This window comes from Folsomia candida, unplaced genomic scaffold (assembly GCF_002217175.1).
Source record: "Folsomia candida strain VU population unplaced genomic scaffold, ASM221717v1 Fcan01_Sc005, whole genome shotgun sequence".
In the NCBI taxonomy this organism is placed as follows: Eukaryota; Metazoa; Arthropoda; class Collembola; order Entomobryomorpha; family Isotomidae; genus Folsomia; species Folsomia candida.
Window position 1 is genome coordinate 5,954,241 of NW_019091197.1, and position 21,585 is coordinate 5,975,825.

Genomic DNA, 21,585 nt, shown 5'->3' on the forward strand with positions numbered 1-21,585 from the left:
TGAATTACGGCTTGCTCCACACGTTGTAATATCTGGCAGTAGAAATAAGGTCAACTAAAGTCCCAGAAAAGCACTTTTTAGCTATCAATACTGGTTTTAATTCAGACACACTATTTACTACATTTACAACAATGAATGGAAACTCTAATTGCTAATTACTCAAAGAAAAGCTATAAAAAATTGGAGCAATATCTGTTTGCTTCCACTTGGCTCGACTACTTACTTACTACTTGACGACTTGCTTAATACTACTTCTTAATACTGGCCAACGTTTTCTCTTCTTTTTCCACGCTGGTACGCAGTACCACCGCTCCTCACAGATGGCGCTCTATGCCACACATTCAAGCTACTTACTAATTATTTTAACACAAAAATTAAGATAACTAATTAATTTCTGCGCCAATTTTCTTAACTACTTTTACATTACATAACTATGCATATTATCTATAATATATAACAAAAATATCGGCTTTGGCCTTACCAGTTTTAGAGAAAGTAATTAAATCATATATACGTTTCATAAAGGTAATGCTAATTTCCTAAACTTTTCTTATGCGCCAATTATCGATATTATTATCCTAAAACATTCATAGCATATCATATAACAATAATCATAAATAATATGGACTTTGGCCTTGGAACTATCTTACATTGCCCCGTATACTATTAATTACAACTTCATACCAATTAACACTATGCTAATTGATGCTAATGGCTACTAACTGCTTACTAACACATTATAGCACCCTGCTAATGGTGACTAATGCCGACTATGACCGACTAACAACCTATTAGCAGCGACTAATGGATGCTAACTTACAACTAATACTTATTAGTACCCCTTTAGCAACGACTAAAGGTTACTAACTAACGACTAATACCTATTAGCACCTAGCTAATGACGACTAATGGCTGCTAATAGTTGCTAACTACTAACCAGAACATATTAGCAGCCTGCTAATAGTGACTAAAGATAACTACGACTTCTTAGCACCCAGTTAGCAGCGACTAAAGGCTGATAACTACTTATTAGCATATTAGCACTCTAATTATGGTGAGAAAACAACTATTTATGAAAAACTAACTAGAACATATTCATGACTTATATCATTTATCCTTAAAATCTACTAGATCTTACGAATCTGGTTTCTTGAATCATTACTATTTATATCACTTCTTATGCCCATTCCGCAACAGTTACCATATGGTAACCAATGGGTAATTTTTGTAATAAGGAAAACTCGGTGGTTTTTCGACCAGTCGGGTCGAAATTTTTTTCCACTATATAGAGTGGGTGCGGTCTTTCATAAAATCAGCTACCCAGCTATGTATCTCGTCTCCTTCATGGAGAAATCGCATTTTCAAAAATTCCCCTCCACTAAAACTTTTTTCAGGGAGGTCGGATCGAAAAATCCCTTTCAATAGCACTAGATTATGTCCATAATTGATTTTTAGGTCTCTTGACATTTTTCTCTAAAACGCACCCATTTGGCTGTAGAGCGTGCTCAAGGTTTCGAGAGGGGTGGGGGGTGAATGCATACTAAGGTGTAACTATAACCATTGACTTTTTACCTCACCTTAGAATAAGTTTTCACTAAAGATTAACAATTACCAAAGTGTGTGAAAACAACGGAGTACTTAATTTCATGATTTATTGGAGAAGTAACCAAGAGATTTTATAAAATCTGCCAAAATTTGTTTTCTAAACAATTATTATAAAATAATTTATAAATAAGTAATACTTGAATGTGTTTTTTGTCATATTGGAACCAATTAAAGTAAATTTGAATAAGGTTGTTAAGGATGTTGAGGAAATAAAATCAAAAAGATTTTTTCAATTAAGCGTTTTTTCTTTAATTAATTGGTTCATAAGTTACGAGTACTCGTAGTACCTGAATCAGTTAGCTGTAAAACTGCCCCATTTCTTAATTTTTACCTAAATACATAATTTACTCCTAAATTGCTCATACTTTGTAACCATGATGGATAAAACTTGCTTGTTTCCTTATTACAAAACAAAATACATTGCTTATTGAGCGCAGGTATGGTAAAACCCACGCCTTCGCAAGACTTGTCAAACACAATTGTTGGTTTCCTGTCAAGCCTGTTATTTTACTAACTACCCACGTCCTGTTTAAAATAATGGCAAATTACTTATTATTGGTAAATAACATATGTAACTGTGTTAATGTGCTTGTTACACTTCTCCCGTTCCTCCAAACCTTAACATCCGAGATTTACCCTACATCCGAACCTCGTGGACAATGGCATCCCTTTTGGTACGGTAATCAAAATTATATGTAGACACTTTTATTCTTTTCCTAAAACTGTAAGTGGCGCACAATGTGTGGGGCGAGGGGGGAGTCACGAGGGGAATGGTGTGTCGCCGGATGGGATGAGGACGGCGCTACCTCCCACTAATTGTGATGGCCTCCTCCTCCTTGGTCCCACACTTCCTCCTCTCTGCCGCAGCGCGTTCGGTGGGGGAAGTTGTTCCTGCGGATGACGACGCTGTGTGATGACGATGGGGCTCTGCCGGATGCGATCGAATGGATGGATGGCGACGATTCGAATGGTGAACTATGCCAGGATCGAACACCAGAAATGACTCTCTCTCTAGAGACGAAGGGTGTAACAACTCAAGACTTTTATTCTTTCTACGAATGAATGAATGACTACAACTTGAAATGGAAAAGAGGAGACAAACTGGGCGACTGGGAGTCCCGAAAATGTTGGTCTTATGGACCTTAATGTGTGGAGGTGTTCCTGTGGTGAGCTCCGGCTTCCGACTGCTGGCAGAAGGCCTCTACCCTCCTCGGGGAGCCGCGAGAGACTGCCTGAAGAAATGGATCGCTAAGGCGGACGAAAGCTCTTCTCAGCGTCTGAGGTGGTTTTGGTGGTTTGTCTCGAGGGAGAGTGGTGGGGGATAGGGGTTGGTTGCCCGACAAATGCATAATAACATTTACAACTGATTTTCAAAATCTGGAGTGTTTTGGAAACATATGAGCCTTGTGCAACATACATGTTGTCAGTGTAACACGAATGGGTGAACGGTGGTGAGGAGATGAATGATGATGACCTCCTATGTGTGGGTGTGGTCACTGATGAAGGGATGAGGATGAAGACCACTACCCGATGATCCACTATCACTAACCCTTGGTTTATCCCTTTCTATTTGAAGTCTACAGTGATGGAGTGCACGGGGGAATAACTGGGTCGTAGATGAACACAGGATAAATAATTGAAAATTATATTGAAAATTATATTGAAAATTCGTCAAAATTCGAAACGAAACAAAAAATATTTCGTTTCGACGATACGAAACAGAAACACGTTTCTTTCGAAATCATTTCGTTTCGAAAATTTCGAAACAAAATTTCCTCATTTCGTTTAGGTTTCGTTTCGAATTTCTCAGAAACGAAACGAAATGTTTCGTTTCGATTCGAGCACTGTCTAGGAGTGCTTAAAGATTAAATTATTTATCTATTATGTATTGTTTAGCATAAATTTAAAACTATAAATTTATTTGTATGTAAATTATTTTCTTGCCAAGTATAGCAGTTTGTAATACCGGTCATATTCTACATGCATAGTTCTTGTGCAATAAACTGGAATAAATAAGTTTAGTTATCTTTGAAATTTCTAGTGAGCTATACAGAGGGTTACCCAGGATGATTTACTAAAGCTGACCTAATTTATTTCTGGAGTATTTTCCGTCGGCGAATTTTATTGATTGACTCAATGTGTTGCCCATTAACTATGCTAAGAAGGCCAAGTCGCTTTTCCACTAGGTCATCCTTTTCTAATATTTTCGAGGGTTGGTTTCTCCCACTCGGTCCTCAGAATTTTCCAAACTCCGTTTTTTTGGTCGCCCTCCGAAGAAATAATGCTTGTTTTAACGCACCAAATCCATAAAAATCCACCGGACTGATATCATGGGACTTGACTAGGATGTCTTCATTGGGAATAATTGTAATTCCCAATATTTGTTTTAAATTGGCTGCATACGCCATGGTTTTCCGGGACGCATGCGAGGAAGCATTTTCACGAAGAATTACAACTTTGCCCATATCGTTCCAGTACAATTTTGCTACTTCAACTTCCAACCATGGCTTCAAAACCTTCCAAATATAGTACTCCGAGTTAATTTTAACTTTTGGGGGGACTCGGATAAGTGGAAGGGTTCCTCTTTCGCACATTCCTCCAACAACCATTAACTTTGACTAAAAACTTTCGCGACGTTGCATGACCCAGTTTGATGGAATACTTTTACCTCTTTTTCGGTAGCAAATCTGTCTTATTCCGTTATAGTTGGCTAGATAGAACCATGATTCGTCAAAAGTGACAAAAAATTCACACCTTTCACCAGAAACATATTTTTTGTAGAGCTTTTGCGACGTGATCTTCGTATTTTTGACATGGCTCGACTTTAGTACATGCACCTTTGATTTTATTCGGGAAATTTTGTCCAAATTGGTGTGAATTATTATCCCTGTGGTTCTTTGGCGTACTTTCAAAGATTCTGCCATGAAATTTTGGGAGGGTGAGTTTTCTTTGCTCGCCATTGCTTCAACTTTCCCGATCACTGCTTTTATCTTGCCCGTCGTCGTCGAAGAAATAGTGGTGCAGGTTCGCCGGATGATCTTTCATATCGAATTTTTCGATGGTTTTTTATCACATGAGACATACTCCTCTGAATAATATCATTTCCAGCAGTTTTCAACCTCAAAACAATGCCCTACTGGGTGAAACCATCTTCGGAAAGTGTTTTTCTGAGCAGCTCGCAATCGGGGGCTATAACTTTGGGCATTTTGCAAACTTTTTCAAAATAAAAATTGAAATCTCACAAGAAAACGTTCGTGAGTAAATTGACACTAATTTGAATTTTCTCGCGCTACAATATCGCGAGATATAGGCTCTTGAGCTTTAGTAAATCATCCTGGGTAACCCTGTATTTATTAATGATAATTAAAAATATAAACTCATATATCCTCGTTTTATCTTGTTCATATATCAATTATGATAACTTATTTTTGTATACAAAACGATTATGGAGGAATTTAAAACACGAGCGAATGAAGGGCGCCTCGGAAATCTTGCCCACCTGCAAATTTGGGTAAGTTTAGGCGCTGATCGCCTTGCCCCTAACCTAGCCGACCCAGCCTTCAATTACGTGTCTAATAGTACAGTGAACAATCCGTGGTACGGAACTTTAATAGTTCTTTTCTCAAAATACTTATTTAATGTTCACTGACTCATACTAAATATATCATACGACTAATTAAAGTCACGAGTATTATAACATAATTTTCTTTGTAGCACTACATAAATTTTCTAAATTATAAAAATATTTAATTTACTGTCGAAATAAATTTCAAGTTGTCTTGATTTGCAAAACGAATACACATTTATTTATCCCGGCACTCTATTTACTGTCACATACAAATCAATGGTAAAGGAATTCCAGTCAGCAGCCATAGAAATGCATTCCCAGCTATTTTCCATAACAACAAGATCATTACATGTGCCACCAAGCCTAATTTCTTATATCATATTCGTCTTTAAATTATTAAATGCAAAAAATGTAATAAATTACGTATGACAGTGTGGAATGACGGAAAGTAACTAACTTTTCCCACTTATCCACATAGATAAATAGGTTAGAAAACCTGCCTTTTTACCACTTTTTCCTACTGACTAGTAAAAACTGGTTTATAAATACAGTATATAAAAAAAGTCATGGTATACCCGACTTTACTTTGCATGCATACTAATATTTTGGAAACCATTTCATAAAATTTAATGAAATTTTGCATACATACTTATCAAAGTATACTGCAAGTAAATAATAATGATTAATAAGCAATACGGGGCATTCTGCGATTTTATGCTGTGAAAGGCAATAGTGGCGATTCAAAAAACTCTTGGTACCTTTTACGTATGTACAAATTATTTTGAAAATTTTTAAAAATAAAATTATTTAATTCGTTGTGACTATCAGGTAAGGTATATAGATTAATATTAAATTATATGCAATGGTTCACAATCATTACATGTGGTTATTTTTTGTCCAGAATGACGGGAAAACGTCTCAGCCTAGAGTTGAGGCAAAAGGTCATAAAATTTCACCAGAAAGGGCTGGGATACAAGAAAATAGCTGATAAACTTGTCATTAGGAGGACAACAGTGCAGAATATTGTCAAAAAATTCAAGAAGTTTGGTACAGTAGCCGATCTGGGAGTTTCTGGTCGCCCAAGGTGCACGACAAGGAGGATTGATCGGCAGATCATCTCAAAAATTGGGAAGAATCCTCGCCTATCTGCATCGACCATCAACAAGGACATGAACAAAGAACACAATATTCACGTTTCTAACCAAACAATAAGGAACCGAATCCACCAAGAGGGATTTAAAGGCCGATCCCCACGCAAGAAGCCATTTTTAACCAAGCGTCATATTGCACGTCGTTTTGCATGGGCAAAAAAATATGAAAGTTGGACCTTAGAAGATTGGAAGCGTGTTCTCTGGAGTGATGAGACCAAGGTCAACTTATTCGGGTCGGATGGTGTCACTCATGTGTGGAGAAAAGCTGGTGATGCCGACAAAGCAAAATATTGCAAGCCAACTGTTAAACACGGAGGAGGACATCGTATGGTTTGGGCGTGTATGTCCTGGAAGGGCGTTGGAAATTTTGAAATAATTGATGGAATCATGAATTCCAACTACTACAGGGACATCTTAGACAGAAATCTTCTCGCTTCAAAGAGGAAGCTCCGACTTGTAAACAATTTTACCTTCCAACAAGATGGGGACTCAAAGCATACGTCGAAATTATTGAAGAATTGGTTTACTTCAAAAAAGATTAAAGTAATGGACTGGCCTCCACAGTCTCCAGACATGAATGTCATTGAACAATTGTGGTCAATCATTAAGCCAAAAATTTCTCTACACAACCCAAAAAATGTAAATGAGCTCGACAATGCAATTAAGATTGAGTGGGAACAATTGGACACGACTTTCACTAATTCGCTAGTGGAATCAATGCCAAAACGAGTATTGGCACTCCTGAAGGCCCGAGGTGGACATACCAAGTACTAATTGTTTCATAAATATTTGTATAAAGATATTATTTTAATTTATTGTTAGGGTACCAAAACTTTTTTGACCCATGAAATTTAAGATAAGCAATGGTTATCCTTTCATATAACACTTATCGGTTTGAAATGATACTGATCAAATAAAGTAGTTAATATGTAATTATTATGCAAAATTTCATTAAATTTTATGAATTGTTTCCCAAAATATTAGCATACATGCAAAGTAAATCGTGGGGTACCATGACTTCTTTTATATACTGTACCACTTCCACCACTGTCGACAATTCTAAAGAAACCGTATATAAATAATTATGTATATGTATTTATAATTCCTCCACCACATGACTTCAAAAGTCAGATGTTAAAGATTATTACATTACTCACAAATTTCTGAATTTATCTTCTCCACTCTATTCCCATCATTCTTTACACAATAACTAACCATTTGCTTCCTCCCTAATTCCAAGAAATTCCACATTTTTCGCCCAACCTTTCCAGTTCCTCGCAATACCCACAGCGCACAATTTCTTACAGTCATCCAATTTTCCACCATAAACCCAATCACGCCAATCACCACGACAATACCAGAGAGATAGAAAGCTGGCATAATTAGTTCTAATGAGACCCGACGCGACTCATGAAAGGTCACAGGCTCCTTTATCTTCCCAAAGGCTAATTGTACAGCCTTGAAATATTTATTCTCCCTCAAAAACATTTCCTTACCTGCTAAAACAACTCTAGACATAAACGCGTCGTACCACATTTTAACCAAACCAGACTCACGTATTCTAACCCAGTCATCTATAAAGTAAGAACTGAACAGATTTTTTTCCCCAGATATTACTTGTGACCATTTAAATGGCGTATCTCCCTTATTCCGCACGTAACGACGCTTGGAAAACGATTTCCCTGTATTTACAAAATAATCCAGCCCCGTTTCTGTTATTAATAAAACAGTCATTGGCGAACCTATCACCTCAATTTTCTCAAATATACTTGCCCCAAATTTGCTATTAATCGGCGAAACCTTACGTTAGAAATTCTTCAGAAATTTATCAAGTCCAAGATTTTCTCGAGTTTTTGAGAGTAGGTTAGGGATAAGGTCATCCAGCAAATCGTCTCGTTTGCCATCACCTTCCATCGATATCATGGGAATGTCCCAGTTGACTAGGTCTTTAGCATTACGTGGAGTTTCCGGAGGAAATAAGACCGTTAGGCAGGAATAAATCGAACCCTGGTAAAAGTTCGCCATGACAATCAGATTTCCAAAGAGCCATAAAATCATCAAGACTATGGCCACTTTCCCCACGCGATAGGCCTTTCCTGAACTTTCCCCCACCTGACCGAGCAGTATGCAGGTTATGGTAATAATCTTATCAACGTAGATTCCACCACAGGCTGCCAACGGACTGGCGAATTTGACCATCAAACCTGTCAAGAATCCAGAAACTGTAATAATACTGATCAAGACGCAAATCCAGCTATCCAGATCTAATGGGGACACGAAAGTTTCAACCCCTCCCGCAAGGGAGGCTGGGTCGGTAATCGTAACGAAGTTGAATGAAGGATGGATAATTTCGTAGATCAGGTCATCTAGACTGGACATATGCAAGTGGCTTGGCAGGAGAACACCAAAACTTTTACTGCTAAGGAAAAGTCGGTTACGCCCTCTGTTCCGGAGTAGGGTCAAGTTATGCTTGTCCGCACTTTCGTGCGCAGAACAATCGCTGATACGAGTTACCTCGAAATATACCTTGTGGTTTAAACTACATTTCACGTTTGCAGAATCTGGTTGGAACGCCAAGTAACGGTGCATGTTCCAATTCTCCAAATCCCAAGCTCGACGTATACCTGGCAATGTTAGCGTCCCAGGCTGTCTGAATGTCTTCGGGTCACAGGTCCAGCACGGAATTAGTAGGGCTGAATTGACACTCTTCTCGAATAGGTATAACTTTGCGGTACCTATGATTTGAGCGGCGCGTTGGAAACAGGCCCCATCTCATTGAAGGATGGTGTGTCCGAATATGTATTTTTGTCCAAGGATCACACTGCTCTTTTTTATCAGGTATTCACATTTTAGATTTTTCGAAGCATCAGAATAACCCATTGTCGAATCCATCGGAATAAAGACGCCTTTAGGCCTCGATGATTTTTCTGTGTTACGATATTTAAACGGTTTTAGGGTATTGGTCCAATTGGAATTCTGCAGAGCCGAGGGCGTGCGACATAGTATGATTGGGGTGCAAGGATTCTCTAAGCGTAAATCCTCGAAATATGGGAAATCCGTGTCTACATCTAGCTTGGTCCCCTTCGTAGTAAATACAAAGGTGAGATCGGCATCAGGAAATAAGTCTCCCCAAATACTTTTACAATAAGTGGGAATTAGAAATCTGGAGGTTGCTACTAATACCAGTAAAATCTGGTGTCTTCGCCTCATTTTATATCTGGCGGAATTCAATTAAATCAGAATACTTATTATTCAATTTACTCGTTACTTTAGAAGACCCCGTTAAAAATACCTGGATTTCTGGAAAATTCTGTATTGAATCATTAGAACAATCAAATGTATTTAATTTTAGAAGTACAACAATAAGAACTCAGTTTATTGCGTCTTAATATGTTTACCACAGCAATGTAGAGATATGGACGCGTATATTCGAATTTAATGTTGGTGGAGACAGACTAGCCTTGTCTGTAAGTTAGATATGAATATTTTATATCCCCTGGCAGGGTTTGCTGGATAAACACGCCAACTAATAATATTACAAGTGGATTCATTTACATAAATGTCGAAAGTGGGCGGGTATTAATTTCTGCAAACCACTTATGAATAATATACCGGATGGTCAACTTTTATCTGATACCACTCGTAGCATTTTATGGGAGTAAGTAGTGGTGGTTTTAAATGAAAAACATTCGTTATTAACAAAAATTTAATTAAGGAGTTATCATCAGCCCAGGCGAGGTAGCCTTAAGGGGGAGGGGGGTATGTTCTATTCTTTTCGGTGCACTTTCCTCACATTTGATCATTTACTTTTTCAAGTATATATATTTTCTCAGTAAAGTTTTCAGTTTTATGTAACAATTTGTAAATTCAACTGTTCATTTTCGCATATTATTTCTGATTGTTTTACCTGAGGCACCCTAAAAACGAAGTCTGTAAATTTAAAGATATAAATTACCCTGCAGTATGCCAAATACTAGAAATTAGTAAATTATTGCACATTCAACATCGTATTTCCCTCAACAGATATATTCTTCCCAAATAAACACATCATATTATTCCCACCGATACACTAATTTATTAATTCAAGCAGCAATACCGCCTCCTCCTATTGGGAAATCCGCACCTCTCAATGTTCACCTCGTGCCGGTGTTCATCGCACTTTGGCCACGGGTTCCCACATCTAGTCCACTCGCATGCGTTGGGATCTTGTCCCTCCACCTGGTCCACTTGCATGATCAAAACTCCCACGAAGAGGACCACCACCAAGAAAAAGATGGGCTTCAAATTCATTTTCAGAAATTCCTACAGGTCTGGCAAAATTCTAAAACCAATTAAATTATTAGATTTAAATTTATCGCCTTGTCCCCAGAACCAATTACAGGAAATAAAATATTCCCCATTTTCCTGGAAATAAATTTACCTGTTTGAGGAGCTCTGTTCACAATATCTATTTCGCAGTTGCTTTTCCAGTTATATGTTCACAATTGCGGTGCAGTCTCTCTCTTTTATACCGACTGTAGTCAAAGTAAGCCCGATGTTTGCCTCTGTACCCAAAACAAGTCAACAATTTAATTCTTGGAATTTAACCCCTGTCTAAATCCTAATTTCGCATTATTCCAGCAGTTTTATGGCTTACAAAATATCATAAAACTGCTTTCATAATCCACTCTCCCATTATTCTGCCAGATTTTTGTTTACACAACTGCTCCGTTATTAGTTCAAATGCGCACTTGTATTTCTAAGAATCACCGAAAATTATTTACACACACTAACAATTTAATTAAAAATTTTTAAATACTTACAACTTATACAGAATTTCTAACAAATAGTGAAATATTTTTTCAGTCTGCTCTAGCTCGCGACTACATGAACACAGCAAGATGAACACCACGTATGCGCACATTAATAACTATAACCCCAATCATCACTTACACAGATATGTATAAATGCTAAAGAAATGTCAAACAAAAAAATTAAGAGAAGATAAGCAGCCAATTCGTCATACCAAACTTCACATGATAAATCTCCATATAACTTGCGTAATCCATAAACACACCACTTTATGACCCCCAACGTCATGCTTACATAAAATCCACTTTAGTATGAATATCCCAACCTCAGCATTTGGACATGTATGACAGACCATTTATTAGCGTACCTAACCACAATTAAGCACACTTCACGCTAATAAGTCAGTTAAATAAAATGCTTCAAGCTTAACTATTCCATTATTTGGCGTTTTCGAACGTTTAATTTGTACCTGTTTCACAACATTATGGTTACCACCACGTAAAATAAAAACATCTAAAAACACCCCATTTTTTAAATATTTATTACTCCATCCCCAGCCCCGCTTTATTCAAAATTATGCTTTCTTTCCCTTGCAAATTATTTCGTAATTTTTTAGCATGCAATCGTAAACTTTCTGAAACGCTGGGCATTTCCCATCCACCTCGACCATTTCAGCATCTTAACAGAAAAATATTTAAAATAACCACCCAAAATTTTGAATTTTCCCACTCACCATCTTTCAAACACTTATCCACTCCCGCTATGATTTTATCCTTCGCATCCTCATCTCCCATGCTGGTCTTCCTTCCCTCTTTCTTCATCCATACCTTGTTCAGTTTATTTCCCGTCATGGGACCATCCATGTGTCGGTAGACGCAGAGTTTAGCACACTACCACCAATCTCAAGTTAACTTCCGAACACAAATTTCTTAAAAAAACTCACAAATTCATCCTCCACCCCTAAAAAATTCGCCGCAGCCAAAATCCCTTTCGTCACCGTCTCTGGGGGGAAAACGACCGATTTCCCGTTACAAGTCGAGTACGTCGCGATCTCCTTGTTCACATTGATGCCTCCACCGACCTGTAAAATTTCCAATTTATTTAAAATTTCGCCAACTTTTAATTTCAAATCTCCTCACCGATTCCGAGATTGTCACCGCGACTAGGAATGAAACAAGGAAAAATTGCATTTTCTCAATTTCCTATTTTTTCCCACTTCTTGGAAGAGATTTGAAATTAAAATGACTCCAAAATGGAGGCCAACTCTGGTTTTATTGTCGTTCCAATTTCGCAAAGTTTTTTTTCTAAATTTCATTTAATTGTATTCATCAAGAAATAAAATGCCTAAACAGAGAGACAAACAAAACAATTAATTCAGGAATTTCCGACGCGAAGTGTCACGTGTAGGAAAGTCGACACTCGAAACGTCGCTGTCGCTGTCCCTGACGCCAAGTTGAGGTCGCGCAACACATACATCTTAATTTTAGACCACATCCTAATTTCGTTTGTATAAGTCCATCAACAAATTAATAACTTTAATGAAACTAATTTATTTTTAATAAATATTTTTTAACCATAAAAATATTAATCCAAAAATTTCCGATGCTACTCGCAACCAAAGTTATGAACGCCTTTGTAATTAAAATTCCCTTATAAAATTTTATTACACTTTACAACATCCTCCAGTCTCGACATTAAGTAAATAAATTAAACACGACCATTGTTTCGATAGTAGAAATTTCTCAAATTATTTTTTAAGCATTATTTTAGCCATTGTTTGGATTTATGTACCAAATCACACCCACTTTTCACGACTGTGGAAACATTTCATAAAATCGATTATAAATGCATACCGTAAAGTCAGGCATAAATTTGCAAAAAAAATTCTACACCCCCGATTAGTAAATAATTATTCTCGTGGATGCAAACCTCTAGTATTTTATTTTGATAGCAACAACTCATCGTCTCTTAGGATTAACCTACATAGAATTTAAAATTAAAATTAAAATTAAAATTAATAAAATAAATTTAAGTTAAATTTAACATTTGAAATTTCTTGCACAAAATTTAAAACAAGCGCTCCAATTATATCCGCATTGACGATAAGTTATACCATGCATACCACCATCCCCTTATCAAAGTTTTTACTTTTCATTAATTTATTGGCATTTATTACATACATTTGTCACGTGGCCATACTCATCTCATGGTGAATTGTATCGTCATTGTCAAATGGGTCGTGGATTCAAATTACATTCTCAAATTTCCGACTAAAATTCATAAAACACTTGCATGCATGAAATACATTATAAATTTATGTACATCGCAAGTAACCCGCAGTGAGGGAGCAGACGAAAGTTTAATCTAAAAAAACCAGCATGTATACGGAACCTGAACCGTTAGAGTTTCTCACCACCTCGTGGTGAGAAGGTTTTGAGCAGAAGCACGATCCGGCAAGTGTACTCCGCAGAAATCTTCCACTTCCTCTCCATCATGCGGGGTGAACTGAAAATTCTACTGCTCCAGAAATTATGACGAGTGAAATATTTAAAAATTATGCTTTAAAAATTCACATGATTAATTGGCATTGTTATCAATTAATTAGTCAACCTCGCCAATAATATTTTACTTAATGCAAACAGGCCTTGGGAGGTTACAGGTGTAGAGATTGTGTTTCCATTAATTTTACTATCCTCACGTTTTTCAGAAGTCTTGCATCATAAATAATTTTCTAATAAATAACGTGTTCTCGATGAAATTCTGAAAAAGTCATTTCGTAATATGGAATTTAAAATCTCAAAAATTGTAATCCTTGCTACCATGTATCATTATGGAAAAATTCTAAATTCTAGAAAAACTCCGCAAAACTATGCGAATTACGTATCAGAATGTTCAGAATTTTGTTCAGATAATGAATACATATGAAGTCGGAAATATTGGGTATGGCAAAAGCTAACGTTCTCCATAACTAAACGGTAAAAACCACTATTTCCCGCATTAGGTTACCCTCTGCTACCTTAAATACTATGCATTGAATCTCAACGATCGTATTCAAATAATATTAAACTTACGACGATCTATCTCAGTTAGTATACGATATTGGTGACCAATATTGATTTCTGCAAACCATAATTAATTCTATTTTTATTAACTTTTGTGTCATAAAAGTGATGCGCAAAAAACTCAAAAATTATCATTTCCTATCACATATCAATATTTGGACTAATATTATTTGCATATAACCAGCCCGGCATGCCGATGTGTACCGACAAGCATACAAATTTTCATAATACGCCCCTCTCTGAATCTTATCTCACCCTGTTTGCCTTACAAATATTATATTTCGTTCCAGCCACTCCAACCTGAAATAATCCCCAACAAAAAAATATATCACAACAGACACATACCCCTTTCTACCTACGAAGATAACATAAAAAGTTCACCACCTTACGCCGAAATACCAATCCCTCCACATTTCTCGTCCACCAGTACTTACAAGTTGTTAGTCAAGGTTTATTGAACTTAAAAAACCTTTTTACCATCAAATCCTCTTAATAATTTTTACAAAATAATAATACATAGCTTTCCGTCATTAAAAACAATATCTCCACGTTAATCCCCAACCGGTAAGATAATTCCCTCCCCCCATTTAATAAACCACACTATATTCTACTTAATCCCAATTAGTGTCAAATTGGAGAGACGACGTGCAAATACAAACAGGACACATTCTGCTATTGCGATGATGCAACTTATCAGGATAAGTGCTGCCCTAATTTAACCAACTGTTGCCCCGAATACACTTATTGCTGTGGCCAATTTTGCTGTAATTATGGCGACACTTGCAAATTTGACGGGTGTTATCGTTACGAACGCCAATGGTCAAGATACGGATCCTCTGCTCTCAAAATAGTTGGGATTGTGGCCGGCTTTTGCGTCCTTTTTGCCTTCGGGGCTACCAAGGTGCTCTATTCTTTGAAAATAAGGAGTCCATGGCATCCATCACATCGCGGAGGAGAAATTCAACCAGGAGAGAATGCGCAATTGCAGGAAATAAAATCTCCTGCAACAGGCCTTGGCGACGAGGCAGAGGAGAAAAGCACGGCAGACAAATCAACTTAGACTGTCAAGGTTAAATTTAATTACGTGTAGTCACAATTTATCCTGTTTTTAATTTTATATTTCATCAACTAAATTTACCCAAATTTATGTAACAAAGAAACTTTGGCAATCGGCCATGATGCAAAGATATATATCTAAACACCTCTTAAATTCGTAAATTTATTGTCATCAAATTAAAGGAGCACATACGAAACGTATGTAGAAGTCCACTCCAAAAAGTGCGTCACCTTCTACTCATAATTGTCAAACAAATATTCCGAATCCCTCCATAATTAATTCTTCCTCTTCTTCCAGAACATTACCAATTTAATAAACCCTTTCCTAAAATCAGGGTTACAATACGCATAAATTGCCGGATTAAAGGCCGAGTTCGAGTAGCAAATTGCCACCGTGGCCGCCGATATTAGGGGATCGGGTCGATTTCCTTCCGGGATGAAACCAGAGATGGCATACTCCACCGTAAACGGAAGCCAGGTCAGGATATACGCACCAATTATTAATCCTAGCATTTTTGCGGCACGGCGACTCCTCTTGAATTTCGATACTTCATCTTCCACAGTTTTACCAATTATTATTACACTTATCCCCTCCGCATATAGTCCCCCTTCACTTTCGGATTGCTCCCAATATTCAGCAATTTCTCGAACCTCTGCTGCAGCTTTTGGTAGATGGCGGCGTACGTTGATACCAAAAAATAAGCGGTCAGGTTACGGAATCTGGGGCGATGGACAAAATTCCAATAAGTCAGAAAAGTTACGTTCTCAGGGGCAATTTTTCATGATCCTCCTATGTTTCCACAAAAATCTCAAGTAATTCATCCTAAAACGTGCCATATGCAGTATATGTGCACATTGCACATTTTAGAACTACGCCTCCAATACCCCTCACATAAATCTTTCCTCAATTTTTAAACCCTTCCATCCCCCCAGGCTCCGTAACCCCACCAACAACGCCACCGGCAGTACGAAACTCCCAAACGCAAAATGGACACTCAACTCCGTCGACATGTTCGACAAGCACATCCCCAGCTGCACACTCCTCTCCCCCATTCCCCCCCAATCCCGCATGGGTGGCGTAATTAGCCAGAACGTCACCGTCCACAGGAAGCAGATCCTCCTCAGGAAGAACGGGAACGTCCGTCTCCGCGTGTACGTCGCTGTATCAAAAATCACGTGGTAGCGATCCATGCTGATCGCCACGAGGTGCAGGACGGACGACGTAGTGAGCAGCCAGTCGGCCAATAGGTAGATCTGGCACCATTCCCGACCCCAGCGCCACGGGTGCCAGCCAAGTTCCCCAATCATCGTCGGGCATAGGATTACGCCCACTAAAAGGTCCACAACTGCTAGCGAGAGGAGGTAACTATTTTGGGGTTTTCGCACAGGTTTGTAAAATATCCAGGCGAGGAGGACCAAACCGTTGCCAACGATGGCAGCGATGGCGGAGAGACATGCACAAGTTAGGAATAATTTATTTCCAAAATTCCCATTAAACAATTTGAATATTTGTCTAATCGGTACGTTCTAATACATAGATTTATAAATTTTATTTAAAAAAGATTCAATTTCAACACAAACTTAAATAACTCATTTATATATATCTCTTCCTTTTCTCAAAAATATTCAAACAACATCCTTACACCCAACCTTTCTCAATTCCATTGAAAAAGTCACACTTTTTCCAAATTGGATTGAATTATCATTCCCCGTTTCGAGTACGGTTTTCCTGGCAAAATTTCTCGTCACATTGTACTTCCGTTGGACATAACGCTTCAAATCAAATCCTTTCTGCAACATTTTAGATGCATAAATATTTACCCTATTTTTTTACTGATTAATATCTCATCAATTTAAAATATCCCCTCCTCCTCCACAATCACGTCAATAACACCAGATTTGCTCCAGGCTTCAAATTCTATACCGCAACTTTGCTCCTCACACGGATCTAGGGCATAATTCCAGACACAAAAGGTTCTATAGACACAAGAGGAAGTCCACGATACGTTTCCATCCGGTGTGACCAGCACGCTCCCCAATTTTGAACAGTCGCCACTTGGTTTTGGTCTATTTAAATAGTTACAGTTTCATGATTTTGTAAAGAAAATTCCGCTATACATAATTAATTCCAATACTTAAAGATTATACCCGTTTAGCAGAAAAATCTCTGGTTTCCACACATTCTCCTCTGCTACAGTCATGAATTCTACTGGAGTCAAATCGATATCCCATTTTAATCGGTTATCGGTCCAACTCTGTGTAATTATAATTTAGTTAAATGATTAATCCTAAACCTAAAACTAAATTAAAACCTAATTTTAAACCAAACCTTAAATTAAATTAAGATAAATGCATACATATTTATCAAATTAAATTTAGCAGATGTACCAATTTTGCCCAAACATTGGCATCCATGAAACCCTCGGGGTTCTACAAAGTAGCAGTAAAAATAAATAAATACGATTTTTAAATTTTACAAAATTCACTAATTTCTAAAAATATTTAGTTACAATGTCCACATCAATCAAACTCATTCCAAGCAGGATAACGGCTCCCCCGTCTGGGTATAAATTTTTATTATAGTCTCCAAATAAGTTTGACCATAATGTACTTCTAATTGACAAGGGAGGATTCTGAAGGTCAGTTCCGTTCTTGTGCGATATGGTTCGATTCGTTTCTGAAAATAGGATTCCGGAGTAAAATATACAGCTCAAAAATAAATGTGTCGATATTTTGACAATAAAAACGTACCACTCAAAATTTGTATTTCAGTAGTTGCACGCTCTGTCAAAAAACGAGGTGCGTCTGTCACCACCTCACAAATATATGAACCACTCAGGGCTATACTTACATTCATGAGGAGAACCTTAGTCGCATCAGATTTGTCGGACTATTTAAATATCTCGATTAACAAAGAAGGATCTTCAGGGGGTAAATCATAAATTTGAAGAAATTACATTGATAATAATGCCATCATGTGGAAACGCTGTAGTTCTCGGTGTCTCGTTCTCAACATACCGAAAGAATTCATAAAATTCATTAGATATGCAAATATTTTACCAGTAGTGGAGAATAACCCGTAGGTAAAAATTATTTCAAACAATTTCATAATTTCAATTATTCAGATTTCTTGGATTGCAATTTTCAATGTTAAATTATTTACATACTAGTCATACTAAAGTGTCGTGATATTTATCGCTACTACACAAATAGGACTAACCTTGAAGTATGTAAATGACTGTTTCAAGTGGTCGTTAAGACGATTAAGAAAATTGAGTTAAATTTTTTAACTAATTAATTTGATTGAAATTAATTACGGCTGAAACCACTGTGGTTTTCACATGTCGAAATCAAATTGGATTGGATTTGATTTATATACATCTAGCTTGATTTACAAAAATTTTGTTACGCTTGACGATAGACAGATCAGATGATACACAACACACTCCGTCAATTCATTTCTTAATATAACATGTCGACAGACAACACATGTATCTCAAAAGCTTAATATGCATTATACCTCCTGGACAGTCTTCACAGGACAGTCGCATGCATGGTTGCATATGGACTACGACTAGCTTCTATACTTATAACCCATCCTACTACATATTAGAAACTATCGTGTATCGCCCCGGGCACCACCACTAACATTTCATTTGCTGATTGTTTTTGTTACTGATGGGTTAAAATTTTAATTAATTTAAGATTGTTAACATTTAATTAATTAACTGATTCAGTTTTCGAACGGATTTAATTTGATTCCAGTTTCAAATTTATAGAAAAACCGTTAGTACAAAATTAACAGTTTTTCGAAGTTCTACATTATAGGTGCTACAACATGGTCAGCGTTTTAAGATTCCCCTCCGCCGTCAAAAACAGACGTGCAGAATACATGCTACTCGATACGTTCTGTATTAATGGGTGTGTCCATACGCATTTCTATCTGTGGAAAGTGTATTGTAGAAAATGACATTTTCAAACCCTTAAGAGTAGATGACTATCTTCATTTACTCAGTTACGGATAAATGGGCTATGAACATATTAGTGTATGATAACGCTTGCAGATTATACCATCGACATTGTGTGTATTCATCTAGCCTCTGTCTATTTACTGTTAAATTATGAATGTGTGACTTTAAATGTCATTCTATTATTGTAAATGGTTCTAGTTTATGGAGGTACGAAATCATAGCCCAAAGTCAAATATATTTTGAGAAATAATTTTTTCTGAGAAAAATAACTAACGTTGATTCTCGGGAGATACTCTTGAACTACCTTTTATCGCATAGTTTGGAAAATGAATGCACAAATTTATCATAACAATATTATAAAGATATCCAAGTATGAAAGATTTCATATTTAGGAAGAGGTACATCTATATTTTTTTTTGAAATACTAACATTCTAATATCGTTCTAACTGTGGCACGAAGAATTATATCGTGTCCACAAATCGAAAAATAGGCCGTAAGTGGGCGTTTTGGGGATGTGGTTTGTTTGGGATATATTTTCACTTCAAGTATGCAGGAACCCATAATCCAACATCACGCATTTTGATACTCACGAAATTCTACCATTAACTTATATATTTACCAAGTTCTGTCTGTTTGTCTGTCTTTAACGCATCACTTGTATGTATGTATTATTCTCAGGGTATCCTACAATGTATTACTGAGTTCAGCAGACATATGACAGTCACGAAATGCGTCCCGACAGTTTTGTGTAGTCGTTGCCCAGCCAACAAGTCTCCATTTGATTTCTATCGGAAAGTAGGATTTTATTTAGCCCCTTTCAAGACTATTAAACACTAACTCACGGATTAACGCCAGATCAAAAAAATCGAGTTGACTGGATGGAGTCCTCAGGATTTAGTAGGTGTTCCAAAATGATCACTGCGCAGACAACAAGCCTGCTGCATGATCGGGGAGACGACAGGCTCTTCTTTTTGATCGACGATCAGATCACGATCGAGGGGCAAAGCATTCTTTAAAAAATATGTAAATGAATCTTGTTTCTGAAAATTTATTTTGTTAATAAAGTTTACGGTTTAGTTGCAGACATATTGATTGTTTGTTTTGCGTATGTGGTTTATACAAGTAAATTTCAAATTACCGCGGTGCCACAGGCATCACAAAATGGCCTAGTTAAATAAAAATTTAATTAAACAAATGGCCCCCTCCATGGGTCCAACTGTGTGAACATATTTTCACAAAGGAGCATTAATGTCTTTCTAGAACATTCTTTAAGTAATTATAGAAGTGCTCACTAAAAATATTTGAAAACACATTTAGTCGCTTATTCCAAGCTTCACTTTCCACATAAATGTTTTCCTATTTGTAAACTTAAAATATTGCTATTCATTCTTTCTGTCTTCGTTTTCTTCAAATCCCTAATCAAATAAATAAAGAGTCATGCATACTAAAAACATGAGTATTTTCATATTAGTGATCATTTCCCGTTCAAGCTCAAAAAATTTATCATTCCCGGAAAACTTTTTTTCCCATACAACTCTTAACGTTATAACTGATTTCTCCAAGAACACAGTCATTGAAAACCGTTTCCTTTGCGAAGTTGTTATTTCCAATCGTTATGCCCCTCTAGAAAATCCGTATGAACGGGATTCCAAATATAGGAAATGGTACGCGAAATCCAAGTCGGAGCTGTTGTTCCGTAGGCCAAAGACACCCATACAAACTGTCCGTACTAAATCTCCAAATGTCTTTGTAATCCAACTTTACGTAATCCAACTTTACGGTAAATTGGAGAATATGGTACTTAAGTTGAAGAAAGTGCTCCAACAATTTTCAATGGCTCAAGAAGACCCATACTACATCCTTCTGGAGACACCGTTTCCAAACTGGTCTAAGGTCTTACGTCAGATTTCCCCAAACTTACCACTGACCTCGAAATTCTTCATATTTAGCGAGGGCATTAGGTCAATGTCAATAATTTGCTTCTACTGCTATTCTTACGAAACTTATACGCCCAGATCTATACCTATCTGGGAAAATGGCACAAATTCAGCTAGATACATTCCTCCTAAATATATATCAGACCTAGATAATATTTGGCACCTACATTACGCTAACACACAACACGGAATGTATAACCTACACTACTTTAGAGGAACAGAGATTTGTACCGGGACTTCTGATTACTTCTCTAGAAATAATGGTCATCAGCAATGCGTCGTGCACACTGCTGCTAAAACTTTTCTCTTGACACTAATGGAATTCAAATGCTCGTGCCCGATAGGAGGTTTTTGTTCAGCGATTGGTTTTTCGAAAACTACATTGAGATGCGGGAACCCACAATAGGGTTAGGGAGACACACAATATATATACATGGCGTGCT